General features: G+C 43.3%; 1 long non-coding RNA gene across 1 annotated transcript in view; it reads right to left on the bottom strand.

The window, feature by feature from the left end:
* Positions 1–6: 6 nt before the first annotated feature.
* LOC114640664 overlaps positions 7–11,582 on the bottom strand; it is a 12,766-nt gene continuing 1,190 nt past the window's right edge. Inside the window, exons 2-3 of the long non-coding RNA XR_003714183.1 lie at positions 10,894–11,080; positions 7–2,472 (exon numbers count right to left, since the gene is read on the bottom strand). This is a non-coding gene — a long non-coding RNA (uncharacterized LOC114640664). The remainder of the gene's footprint in view (positions 2,473–10,893; positions 11,081–11,582) is intronic.

Here is an 11,582-nt window from a genome sequence, read left to right as displayed (position 1 = left end):
GGAGAGGAGAGGAGAGGAGAGGAGAGGAGAGATTGACCTGGACCAGCAAGTCACTCTTCAGTGACAGGGTCCCAAGGGGGAAGGCTTTGGCAAAAGAACACAGGACTCCTCAGACACATCTACCTTCAGATGGGATAAGGGAGCCACTTTCCCAGGATCTGAATCCTTAACTCTCTGGAAGCCCTGGGTCCAGTCTAAATCAGACCTTACCGGGTCTGCCCAGGCAAGGACTCACGACATGACCCCTCGTCCTTTCAGCAGGGCCTCTGTCCATGCATCAGTCTGGCTTGCAACAAAATATCAAGCCCAGCAATAATACTTTCTACTTTTCCTTAGACTTGTGCACTGTGTGTGTGTGTGTGTGTGTGTGTGTGTGTGTGTAGTTTATGTGCTGGGGTGTGGGGCAGCCGGGCAGTACCGATAATGTAGACCCAGGTTGCTTGGCTTCAACCACTCTCTTTCCTTCCCTTTTCAGGGCTGGGTTGACAGGCTGGTACCATCATGCTCAGAGTCACTATGCCCTGCCTAGACTTACCAGATCTTTCATTTGTACACTTACTTTATATACATTTAAGACATGTTTATATACTTTTGGTTTGCTAAGCCACTTGAAAATAAATTTTACATACTTTACCTCTAAGTCCTGAGCATGAGAATATGCAAATCTGCTATACAATCATAACACTGATCATCAGACTCAGGATAGTTAACATGAAATGACATTTTCCTTAGCCTCTGAGACATTTAAAATGTTCAGGACAATTGCAGTATCGGCTTAATAGCAGATAATATATCTACCTTTCACCTAATTTCACTGACTTTTTGTCCCCTACTCTCACCTCCTACATCCCCCAGTTTTTGCGACAGTCACACTGTGCAGTCCTGATTGGCCTGGAATTCAGTATGTAGACCAGGTTGGCCTTGAACTCATGGAGCTCTGCCTCTTCTGCGTTATAAGTGCCAAGATTAGTGGTCTGAGTCACCACTCCTTGTTTTTCACTAGCAACATTTTGCTAGAATTGTTTTGTATCTCTCATTGAATGTGTGCTTAATAATGACAAAATAATTATCTTTGTTGAATCACTTCAGTTAATTGCATTTTTTTTTCAAAAAATTATGTATCTGAGTGTTTTTCTGACTACATATAAGTGCACCATCTGCATGCCTGGTGCCCGAGGGGGTTGCAGCAGTTGGTGGATCCTCTGAAACTGGAGTTAGACTCCTGTGAGCTACCTACCATGTGGGTGCTGGGAACTGAACCCAGGTCCTTTGCAAGAACAATACTAGCTCTCACTTACTGAGTCATCTCTCCAGCCTCTGGGTACAGAATATTCGACCCTTAATTGCTATACAAACACTCACCTGTCCTCTAAGAGCAAGGACATTGCCCTACAATGCTATTATACACCTAACACAACAAAGATTCGTATCTAACGAATCTATCTAATACACAGCTGGTAATACAGTTTCCTCAATCGTCTCCCCCCCTTTTTGTTTGTTTGTTTCTTTGTTTTTCGAGACAGGGTTTCTCTGTCTCTGTCCTGGCTGTCCTGGAACTCACTCGGTAGACCAGGCTGGCCTCGAACTCAGAAATCCGCCTGCCTCTGCCTCCCAAGTGCTGGGATTAAAGGCGTGCGCCACCACCGCCCCCAATCCTCTCCTTAGCATTTACCATGCTTCACATGTGTCTTCCAAACCCATGTTGACTCTCGGTCCTTATTGCAGTGGTAGTAAGGTGTGGGCTTTAGAAGTGGTGAGGTTGTGCAGGCACTGCTCAGAATCGATTAGTGCCTTAGAAACGGTCTTGAGGAAGCAAGGTCATGCCTTCAGCCCTTCTGCAAAGTAAAGACATCTGGACAGTGTCATTTATGAGAAACTGGCCTTCACCAGACACTAAGCTTGTCGGCAATTTGGTCTTGGTCTAGAACTGGAAAAAATGTTCTTTATAAATTACCCAGCCAGTGATATTTTGTTATGGTAGCACAAACAGATGAAGACAACATCCCATCCAGGGCTGAATTTTTAGAAACCGACTTATGTGGTTTCGAATTTCCATTTTGCAAAGATCGCTGTCTGCAGCGTGGAAAAAGGATTATAAAAGACTCGGGCAAGGAAGCTGGGGAAGCAGCTGGGAAGTTAATGCAGCTATGTGAGGAGGATGACCTCAGGATTGCGGGCTCGGTCACTGCAGTCTCTCAGCCGCCTGCCTTCCTTGCAGAGCGCCCCCTTCAGATTCAGCTGAGCTTCACGTTACCACAAAAAAGAATTTCAGGATGCTCTAGTATGAGGGGAGGTAGGAAGTTCTAAAGGAAGGGCATTGGCAGGGATTTCCGAGTGGGAATCAACACACAGGTGTGGACAGGAGCTCCAGAGTGTTTCACTTCCGTGTCCTTACGTATGCGGGACTTCGGTGACTTCTGAGGTTAGATCCCACCGTTGCTAAAGAACTTGGAGGAGAGCACAGAGTGGCACCTAGGAAGTAATGAACAGGATCACAGTTGATCACATCATCACAGTAGGATGCAGAGAAGTTAAGGTGTCTTTACTGCAAACAAAGTTTTAAAATCTTATTTGAAAGAGTCCCATCTAGAAACTTTAGGATTTTTCAGATTTGTATCTGCGTAAGGAATAAGGTCACATTCAAAAGCCAAACATGCAAATAACGTGTTTCATGACTATTTAAATACTCTTATTGGAAACATCTCTAAGGAAGAGGGATGTTGCCACTATGTAGGCAGCCTCCCAGCAGGTTTTGACATCTGTGCTGGAGTGCATGACTCTCAGGAGAGACTTGAGCCAGACTCTGGGTCAGGGACTCCTTTTCTTTCTTAGGGTCCCTGAATTTTCTGTTTATTCATCCTGTCTCAACCTGAGCTAAGGAGGTAGCAGAAAGGGCAGACTCTGACTATAAGACTCGACAAGAGGAAAACAGACAAGGAGGTGGCAGTAGCTTACAAGACCAGAAGTGTACCAATGATTTCCATTTGTGCATCCAAAGTTATACAAATAGTACAATCTGTAGATCCCTTGCCCTGACATTCATCCATCCATCTTTTTCCTCTTGAGGTTTTATTTCTCTGGAGGTTCCTAATGTTTTACCAATACCTTTAAAAATCCAGACATTTTCTTACATAACAACCAGAATGATCAGAAACTGTTCCATGACCCTTACCCCAAACTTGCTAGCTGCTGTGCTGCCGTCTTCTCATCTTCACTAATCTGGGCTCAGTTTAGTCCTTCAGAGCTCTGGGCTAGCCCCTCAGTTTAGTCCCTTAGAGTTCTGGGCTAGCTCCTCAGTTTAGTTTCTTAGAGTTCTGGGCTAGCTCCTCAGTTTAGTCCCTTAGAGTTCTGGGCTAGCCCCTCATTTTAGTCTTTCAGAGTTTTGACTTTTTCTGTTTGGAGGTGGAGGTTCCGGATGTTGCTCAGGCCAGTATCAAACTCCTGAGCTCAGGACAATTCTCCTGTTTCAGCCTTCTCTGTGGCTGAGACTGTCAGTGGGAGCTGGAACCCCAGCCTTATGTTGCCATCTGTAGCCTGTGGACTTCTCTTACTCATTTTAAGCTAGAATTCTTGATTTATGCTGTAGAATAGAATTTTAGGAAAGAGTCAGTATGAAATAAAAGTTAAAATTTATTATGGAAAGTTCTTGAGTGTGTAGTTTTTTTAAAAAAGGTATTTGTATGTGCCTATATATAAAACCTGACATGGTTGTGCACCTATAATGCCAGTACTGGGTAGATAGAGGCACGAAGATCTCTATTAGTTTAGGGAAAGTCAGCCTGGTCTATGTTACAAGTCCTAAGCCAGCCAGTCTGTTTTATGTCACAAATCCCAGACCTCCCAGGACTATACAGTGAGAGACCTTGCTCCCTGCCTTTTTTTTTTTTGTTGTATTGATTGATTGATTGGTTGAGAGGGTTTCTCTGTGTAACCCTGGCTGTTCTAGAACTTGCTATGTAGACAAGGTTGGCCTGGAACAGAGATCTGCCTGTTTCTGTCTCCTGAGTGTGGAAATTAAAGGTGAGAGACCTTGGTTTTGTTTGTTTTTTAAAGTAGCTGAACTAAAAATTGCATCCATATTGACCAGGTACAGACTGTTTTCTTTTCCAAGCAACATAATATAACAACAATTTCCATGACACTTACACAGTATTAGACATTATAAGTGATTTAGACTTAAAGTAAACAGATTACATTCAAATATAAGAACTGGGTCTAGTGTCATTGGCCTAGAATCCCGGACACTCAAGAGGTTGAGGCAGGAGGATCTCAAATCTAAGGCTTCCCTGGATTACATAGTGAGTTCAAGCCCAGCCTGGGCAACTAAGTGAGCCTTTGTCTCAGAAGTAACAAAAAGAGTTAGCTATATAGCTCAGTGTTAAAGTGCTCGCTTAGCTGCTGTGTGACAGAATTTTTCCTGGTGTCTTAGTTAGGGTTACTACTGGTGTGATAAAATACCATGACCAAAACAATTTGGGGAGGAAAGGGTTTATTCTGCTTACACTTCCCCATCATAGTTCATCATCAAAGGAAGTCTGGACAGGAACTCAAGCAGGTCAGGAACCTGGAGGCAGGAGCTGGTACAAAGGTCATGGAGGAATTATGCTTACTGGCTTGCTCCTCATGGCTTATTCTGTTTGCTTTCTTATAGAACCCATGACTACCTGCCCAGCGATGGCACCACCCATAATGGGCAGGGCCAGTCTCATCTCATAGAGGCATTTTCTCAATTGACTTTCCCTGCCTTTTTTTGTTGGATTGATTGATTGATTGATTGGGTTTCTCTGTGTAACCCTGGCTGTTCTAGAACTTGCTATGTAGACAAGGCTGGCTGACTAGGTTGTGTGTTAGACCTGAGGAAAAAAAACCAATTCCATGACCGTCTAATTAAAGCAAGATGTATTTAGAGTTGTACAAGGTAGAAGGGCTCAGGAGCCCTAAAACCAAGTTTCCAGCACAAAGGAGACTTACTTCCCCCAACAGGAAAAAGGGTGGGAATAAGAGGCAAAGGCATGAGATAGAAGATGAGGGAGAAGGGAAAGGGAACAAGGGAGAGGGCGCAGGGGTGCTTGTCCCAGAGCGATAGAGAGAAGACAAACTTGGCACATAAGCAAACGGCGGTTTATAAAGGTACAAGGGGAGACCCTGCGTTAGGATGAGGTGTGTAATTTTAATTGGGCATGTTATCCAGACAGTTCTCTTGATAATTGATTGTTAGAAAGGAGGCAGTAAAAATAAGTTCAAGAACACAGCATGTGGAAGGGGAGCCATCACGGTATCTGGGAAGACACTTTCCTAAGCAGAAGGTAGATCATATACCATACAGGTTCAGAGTTTAGCAAGGCAAGAGGTTGGGCAAACATCATGGGGTTACAAGTTCAGTTTAGGTTGAAAACTTGGTCTGCAGGATATTTTAGACTTAGGAAGCAGAGACTTACTCTTGTAATGAAATGGAGACTTAGTTACAATGTATAACAATGTGGTTCTTTCACAACAATGAGGCTCCTGCTTTGGTTTCACAATAATGGGCCAGTTCATCTGGAGAGACTCAACACAAACATCCTCTCACGCCAGGTAGGGAGCCTGTGACAGACCAACGTGCTCATACCACCAAAGTCCAATTTAGTGAACCAATGATTTTTATTTGGTGTTGGGAACAAGCAAAAGAAACGTATTCTAAGTGCTACCATTTCATTTTCAGACTCCATTTAATCACAGGGAGAAACTAAATTCAATGTCTCAGGTCCTAGGGGAGCTGGGGACTTCCCCATAGCCAAATAGCTTCTGTTGTAAATAGTTTTCTGAATCCAGATATCTCAGGGACACCTTGTAAGTAGACAGTTGTCTAGGTCCAGCCATCTCATGAACAACTTCTCCATCCTGCTGGCAGGGTCAAACAAGTTTCTGTTCCCAGGCCTAGGTATGAACTCCCGTCCCATCTCTCCAAATGTTTCCTTAATTGTCTATTAACAGGTAAAGACTATAGAAACCGTGCATAAGTTATAAAAATATATAACTAGTGGCCTGTTATGCCTTAAGTAACTCCATGCAGCTGACCCATTCCTTTGTTCCCTTATCACTATGAGCTCTGGACCTAATGTCTAGGAGAATGAATTCCGGACCTTGAAGCCAGGTGCCCCTGGACACAGCCCAGTCTCCAATGGGTACTCCCTGGTTTAACCCACAATGTCAAAATACAACTGCATAACACTGCAGCTCTTCCAAGCTCCCTCCCGCCCTGCCCCTCACTTTGTGTTCTCATTCTAGAAAACGTTGTACAATTTCCCTTCGGGGACTCAATTCAGATCCTGAATTGCCCACCTCCCTGCATGCTCCGAAAGTAAAGATTTTATTTTTAAGTTTCCGTCTCTAAAGTGAGTTTTCTTGGCTTCCACCCAACATCAGGGTTACAGGAACAGAAATGACTCAGACAGCTGCGTCCTCAAAGCCATCCCAGCATGGACAACAGCTCACAAACACTGGGAGCCTGGAGTACACTACATAGCCTATAGGCAGCTCAACAGGTTGGAGAAAGTCTTTCTCAAGTCACTCAGTTGGTCTAAACTTTTCAGGTAGCCTGGCTTCTCTGAGAGGCACTCTGAAAGGGCAACATAAACCCCATTTGTCTCTGTTTTAAGGACTAGGCCTGATTTAAAAAAAAAAAAAAAAGGCTGTAAGGCACCAGCTTCAAGAATAGACCATAAGTCCCAGGAACTAGGTTATAAGACACCAGCTCTAGGAACAGACCATAAAATCCAGAACAAGATCATAAAACCCCCTGTTGCAGTAATTATTTAAAAATGGCCACTGGTCAAGCCAACTAAGCTGAGGTGGCTCTGCCTCAGCTCAGCCACCATGTTCCGTGGCCAGAGGCCACGTGCGCACCGCAGCTAGAAACGGCCAGCCAGAAACACCAGCCCTGCCACCCATGAGACATCATTGTGAGAGATGGCTCTGCCAACCTTCCATGCTGTCTCTGCAAGGCTGGGCATTGCCCAGACCATCTCGCCAACCACGCAGGCTCTGTACAAATGAGACTCTAATGCTTAGATTATCCAAAGGATTTATATGTTTGGAGAAGCTCAATAACAAGATGCTCATATAATCAGAGGTGTAACCCAACACCCAACCTAGATATACCAACTACCTTTGACTGCTAGAGACACGTGCACATCCACCTCCATGTTCCCCTCTCTTTCATCTCTCTTGTCCCCCATTCCTCTCCTAGCTCCTCCTCTTCCTTCTCCTCTTCCTCTCCCTACTCCTCCTCTTCCTTTCCTTACTCCTCCCACCTTAGCTCCTCCTACAACCCTCTCCCAAAGAACAGCCTGGGGATAACCACAGAAATGGGAATATCTCAGAATGGGTCTTCTGCACTGGGCAGTCCTCTTTCATCCTATGGTTAAATGTTCATGACATAGGAATGCAGACTACTGACCACCTATGACCCTCTAGCACCCACCAATGAAATTTTAGATTACATAATCCTTCTAGAGAGTTTCCCTGGATCCCTATAAAAGGCCTGCGTGTCTTTGTCTGGAGTCGGCACTTCAAAGAATGGTTGACTCCCCGCATGCTGGTTGTTTCTTTGTTTTTGCATTCTATCTGAATCTGAGGCCTTCCTTCAGTGATTTTCAGACCTTACAACTATTAGCAGTCTTCACTGTGTACTCTTGGGGAGGCGGGGGACCTAGAGAATCCAGTCAGTTTCAGGGACTACCTGAATCTATTTTGAGTTGTTTACTTTCTGCCTTAAGAGTTTCCCTGCAGGGTGCTGGAGAGATGGCTCAGTGGTTAAGAGCACTGACTGCACTTCCAGAGGTCCTGAGTTCAAATCCCAGCAACCACATGGTGGCTCACAACCATCTGTAATGAGATCTGATGCCCTCTTCTGGTGTATCTGAAGACAGCTACAGTGTATTCATATATAATAAATAAATAAATCTTTAAAAAAAAAAAAAAAAGAGTTTCCCTGCAAAAAAAAAAAAAAAAAAAGAGTTTCCCTGCAGATGGAATGTATCAATCGTGGAGGAAACTGCTATACAACACTAGCCTTATGTTCAACCCCAGCACTGCAAAACAATACAAAAAGAAATGACAAAAACACTATACCATTTCACAAGCCACTTGAGCACCCAAACTAGAACCAATCCCTTGAGGGGTGACTGGGTATCTGAGGTATCTGGGTGTCAGCTGAGCATCTGAGGATGCTTCTCTTTTGGAATAGGGAGGACCACTGTGTTTTGAGTGTATGTGACTGTTTTGTTTTTCATTGTTTTGTACACTAATTTTAAGTGACTCTAAGTCAGGGGTTATTGAAAATAAAAGACAATTACTGGGATAGGTGTATATTCTGTTAGGTGTGTATGAAATCACCTGAAGAGAAAGCATATGGACAAAAAAAGAATTGTCATGGTGAAGTTTATGTTTAAAGTTTAAAATTACTGTGCTTAACAGAACTAATAACCAAACTTGGCTTTCAAACTTTAAGGTCTGTTACAGGTTGTTTTTGTAATTGTCTGGACTTGAACAATTTTAACCAGACTGTTGTTTATGCAGGATATGCTAATAGGTCATTAGATTAACTGCTGTTTCTGCTTCTGTGAACAGAAGCTTATTTTGTTCCAGATAACCAAGACTTTGCAAAACAGAATGTAGCCTCCTGCTTGCAGGTAAACAGAATGTAACTTTATGTTCTTAACTTAATGTGACTCAGGGCTACATTTGGGAATCTCAAGTCCAGGATGTAGACCTGGCCCTTGCAGATGTAGATCTACATGAATGCCTATTCTTTGTTAAAATTCCTTCATTGTCAGACTGGTGAATCTCTGAAGGACCCCAGTCCCATAACAGAATTACAAAGAAGGAAAAGAAAAAGAATGAGAATGTTTACTTGAACAACAACTCTGGCTCACATGTGAGGCGTGCACTTGAGGCTGCAGAGGGACAAGAGAAGTCTTTGTGAACATTGGAGGTCAGAAGAATGTGGGTGAAGGTAAGACATCCTAGAGGGAGACGGTCATGGATTCAAAGGCCATAGAAAGGCGCAATCATTTGGGTCATGGGCTGGAGACTTGCTAATCCACAGTGGCAGGGGATGCTGGGAAGCTTACTGTGGAGATGACATTCAGAGATCTGAATGGGCATAAACCTGTGGAAAGAGGCCTCCAGGTAGAGGACATGCCATTGACTATATTCTGTATGTGTGAGCTCAAATTCATGGTTAGCATACTTAGACTTAGGTGTTCGATAAAATATAGTACATGAAATAAATACCTTGGACATAGTGGCTGACTAGAAAAGGTTAAGATAAAATGACTGTGAGTTTGAGGCCAGACTGGGTACTGGCATAAGATGTCTTAACAACCAAAGAAATGTATTGAGTGAATAAAGGAACCAAAGCACAGCTGGAAGGGATCAACATTATTATTACTACATTTGCAAAAGAAAGTTTTGTGGAGTTTCTACAGTGTTTTTCTTGTTTGAAGGCTTAGGACACTGGATCATTTTAATCCTTTAGAAGGTAAACTTAATTTTTATGGTGAACACAAGTGTATAGTGGCCAGAGTCATTCAATAAAAATGAATGAGTAAAAAATAGCATATTAAGGGAAGTAAATAGAAACATAAAAAGGTAACAAATATATCCAAATATATACCCTCAGTTACTAATGGTCATGAGATACACCCAAATGGACTGAACTTGCTAAGTTAAAATTGTTAAATTTATTATTTATTCCTTTTAAAAGAAAAAAATCAAGTGTAAGCTGTATATAGCAAGCTTTTCATCTTTGTTTTTTTAATACAATTATAGTTGCAATAATATCTCTTATTTGCTTGGGCAGGTCAAGATTTTGTGAGGCATTAGGCCCTAAGAAATTATGGAGGCCATCTTGTATAAAATCAAACATAGCATATGGCGAACACCTGTAAGCTGAGGGTTTGGGTGACCAACACCCCTCACTGTTCCCTCACCATCTGATCTCACTTTATTTGTTTACTGACGTTGTGTTCACCGAGGTATGATTCACATACACTAAATTTAGGAATCTCAACTGTGCAGTGTAGTTTTACCAAAGGCACCCAGGTTAAGAGAGAGGAAATTTCCATTGCTTCAGAAGGCACTGAGGGAATTTAATATATTACTGGCCCGCAGGTAACCATTATAAAAGTCTTTCTTTTGTAAATGTTTATTTTTATTAAAATCTTTCTATTTGTGTGTGTCTTTTTTCTTTTGTGACTCACTGAGTTTAATTACTATTGGTTAAAGGATCATGGCGGGGGGGGGGGTATTTACAGGAACTTGAAACTTATCTGTGGCTCCAGAACTGAAGAAAATGTCTCTCTTCTAGCCTGGCTTTTAGCAGGAGTGACTCTCACTAGCTGCCCACCCCCACATTTTTTTTTTTTTTTTAAACAAGAGTCTGTGTAGAGCATGTGAGATTGTGTTACTAGACAGGCATAAGAATTAGCAAGAATGAGTGAGCTCAGATCCCGGGCTCAGAACTGAAACCAGCAGATGAAATCATTCCCTGCCTCCCTCTACCTGCTCTGGAACACAAAACCATGACACCCCACTGAGGACCAGGGCAATCAGTCCTGTAGCATAAAAACCTGGAGTTCTCCATGTAAATGAGGTATCTAGATAGTTCCCACCGTGTTCAGCCAATGGGCTCCCCTTTTTGGGCATTCCTTTCAGCAAAAGGTATTTAATCTCTGGGTTGCCCTGAGGAAGGTGTATGCATTCACATTCACCATCAAATAAAACAGTGTAAACAAGCAAGAACTGTCTCTTCATTAAGGATGACTGAGGGGAAAGTCATCTTAAAGAGCCTTGCCTAGAACTCCTGAAGGCCTTCTCTCTTCCAGTCTCTCCCATACCCTCTGTACTCACTGGGAATCAAACCGGTTTCACCAATCCCAGGCTTTGTCTTCCTCTTCCAGCCCACTGGGTAGATGCCCAGAGGGGAATCGTGGACCATTGATGACACCTGTTCTTATAATATTTCAGTGGGGAGAGCTGACCCAGTTCCCGGTGTGCTCGGCAGGTCTCTACCAGCTGAGCTATTCCAATTTGGTGGCTGGAAAGAGTTGTGGAGAAAAAATATCATACGGTAAAAATACCTATCAATTCTCTAAAAATATTGTTTACTTAATTCATATCAAAATAGTTAATTACCTACTATAAGGTACGTAGAAGGAATCAGTAACATTGATACAAAGAAAACATGAGGGTCAAATAAACATTAAAAAAAAAGGTAGAGGGGCAAATGCTGCCATTTGTGAACACGTGACAGAGCTATGTGGACACACCCAGGCCATTTGTGTGGAAGTGGAGAAACCCTCAGGAAGGAAGTGAGGTGGGAACTGGAAAGGTGAGAACATGGCTGGGTCCAAAGAGGAAGTACATGGGTCTGGCAACTGAAGGCTCAGTGGCCCAGAGCTATGGGAAGGCTGGCTCATCTCTCAGGAATGGACTGCCAAGCAGTTGGTGGGGAGGGGAGGGGAGGGGAGGAGAGGGGAGTGGAGGGGAGGGGAGGGGAGAGGAGGGGAGTAGAGGGGAGGGGAGTAGAGGGGAGGGGA

The sequence above is a fragment of the Grammomys surdaster genome, unplaced genomic scaffold, assembly GCF_004785775.1.
Source record: "Grammomys surdaster isolate TR1022 unplaced genomic scaffold, NIH_TR_1.0 125849, whole genome shotgun sequence".
In the NCBI taxonomy this organism is placed as follows: Eukaryota; Metazoa; Chordata; class Mammalia; order Rodentia; family Muridae; genus Grammomys; species Grammomys surdaster.
This window is presented reverse-complemented; position numbering and strand designations above follow the sequence as displayed.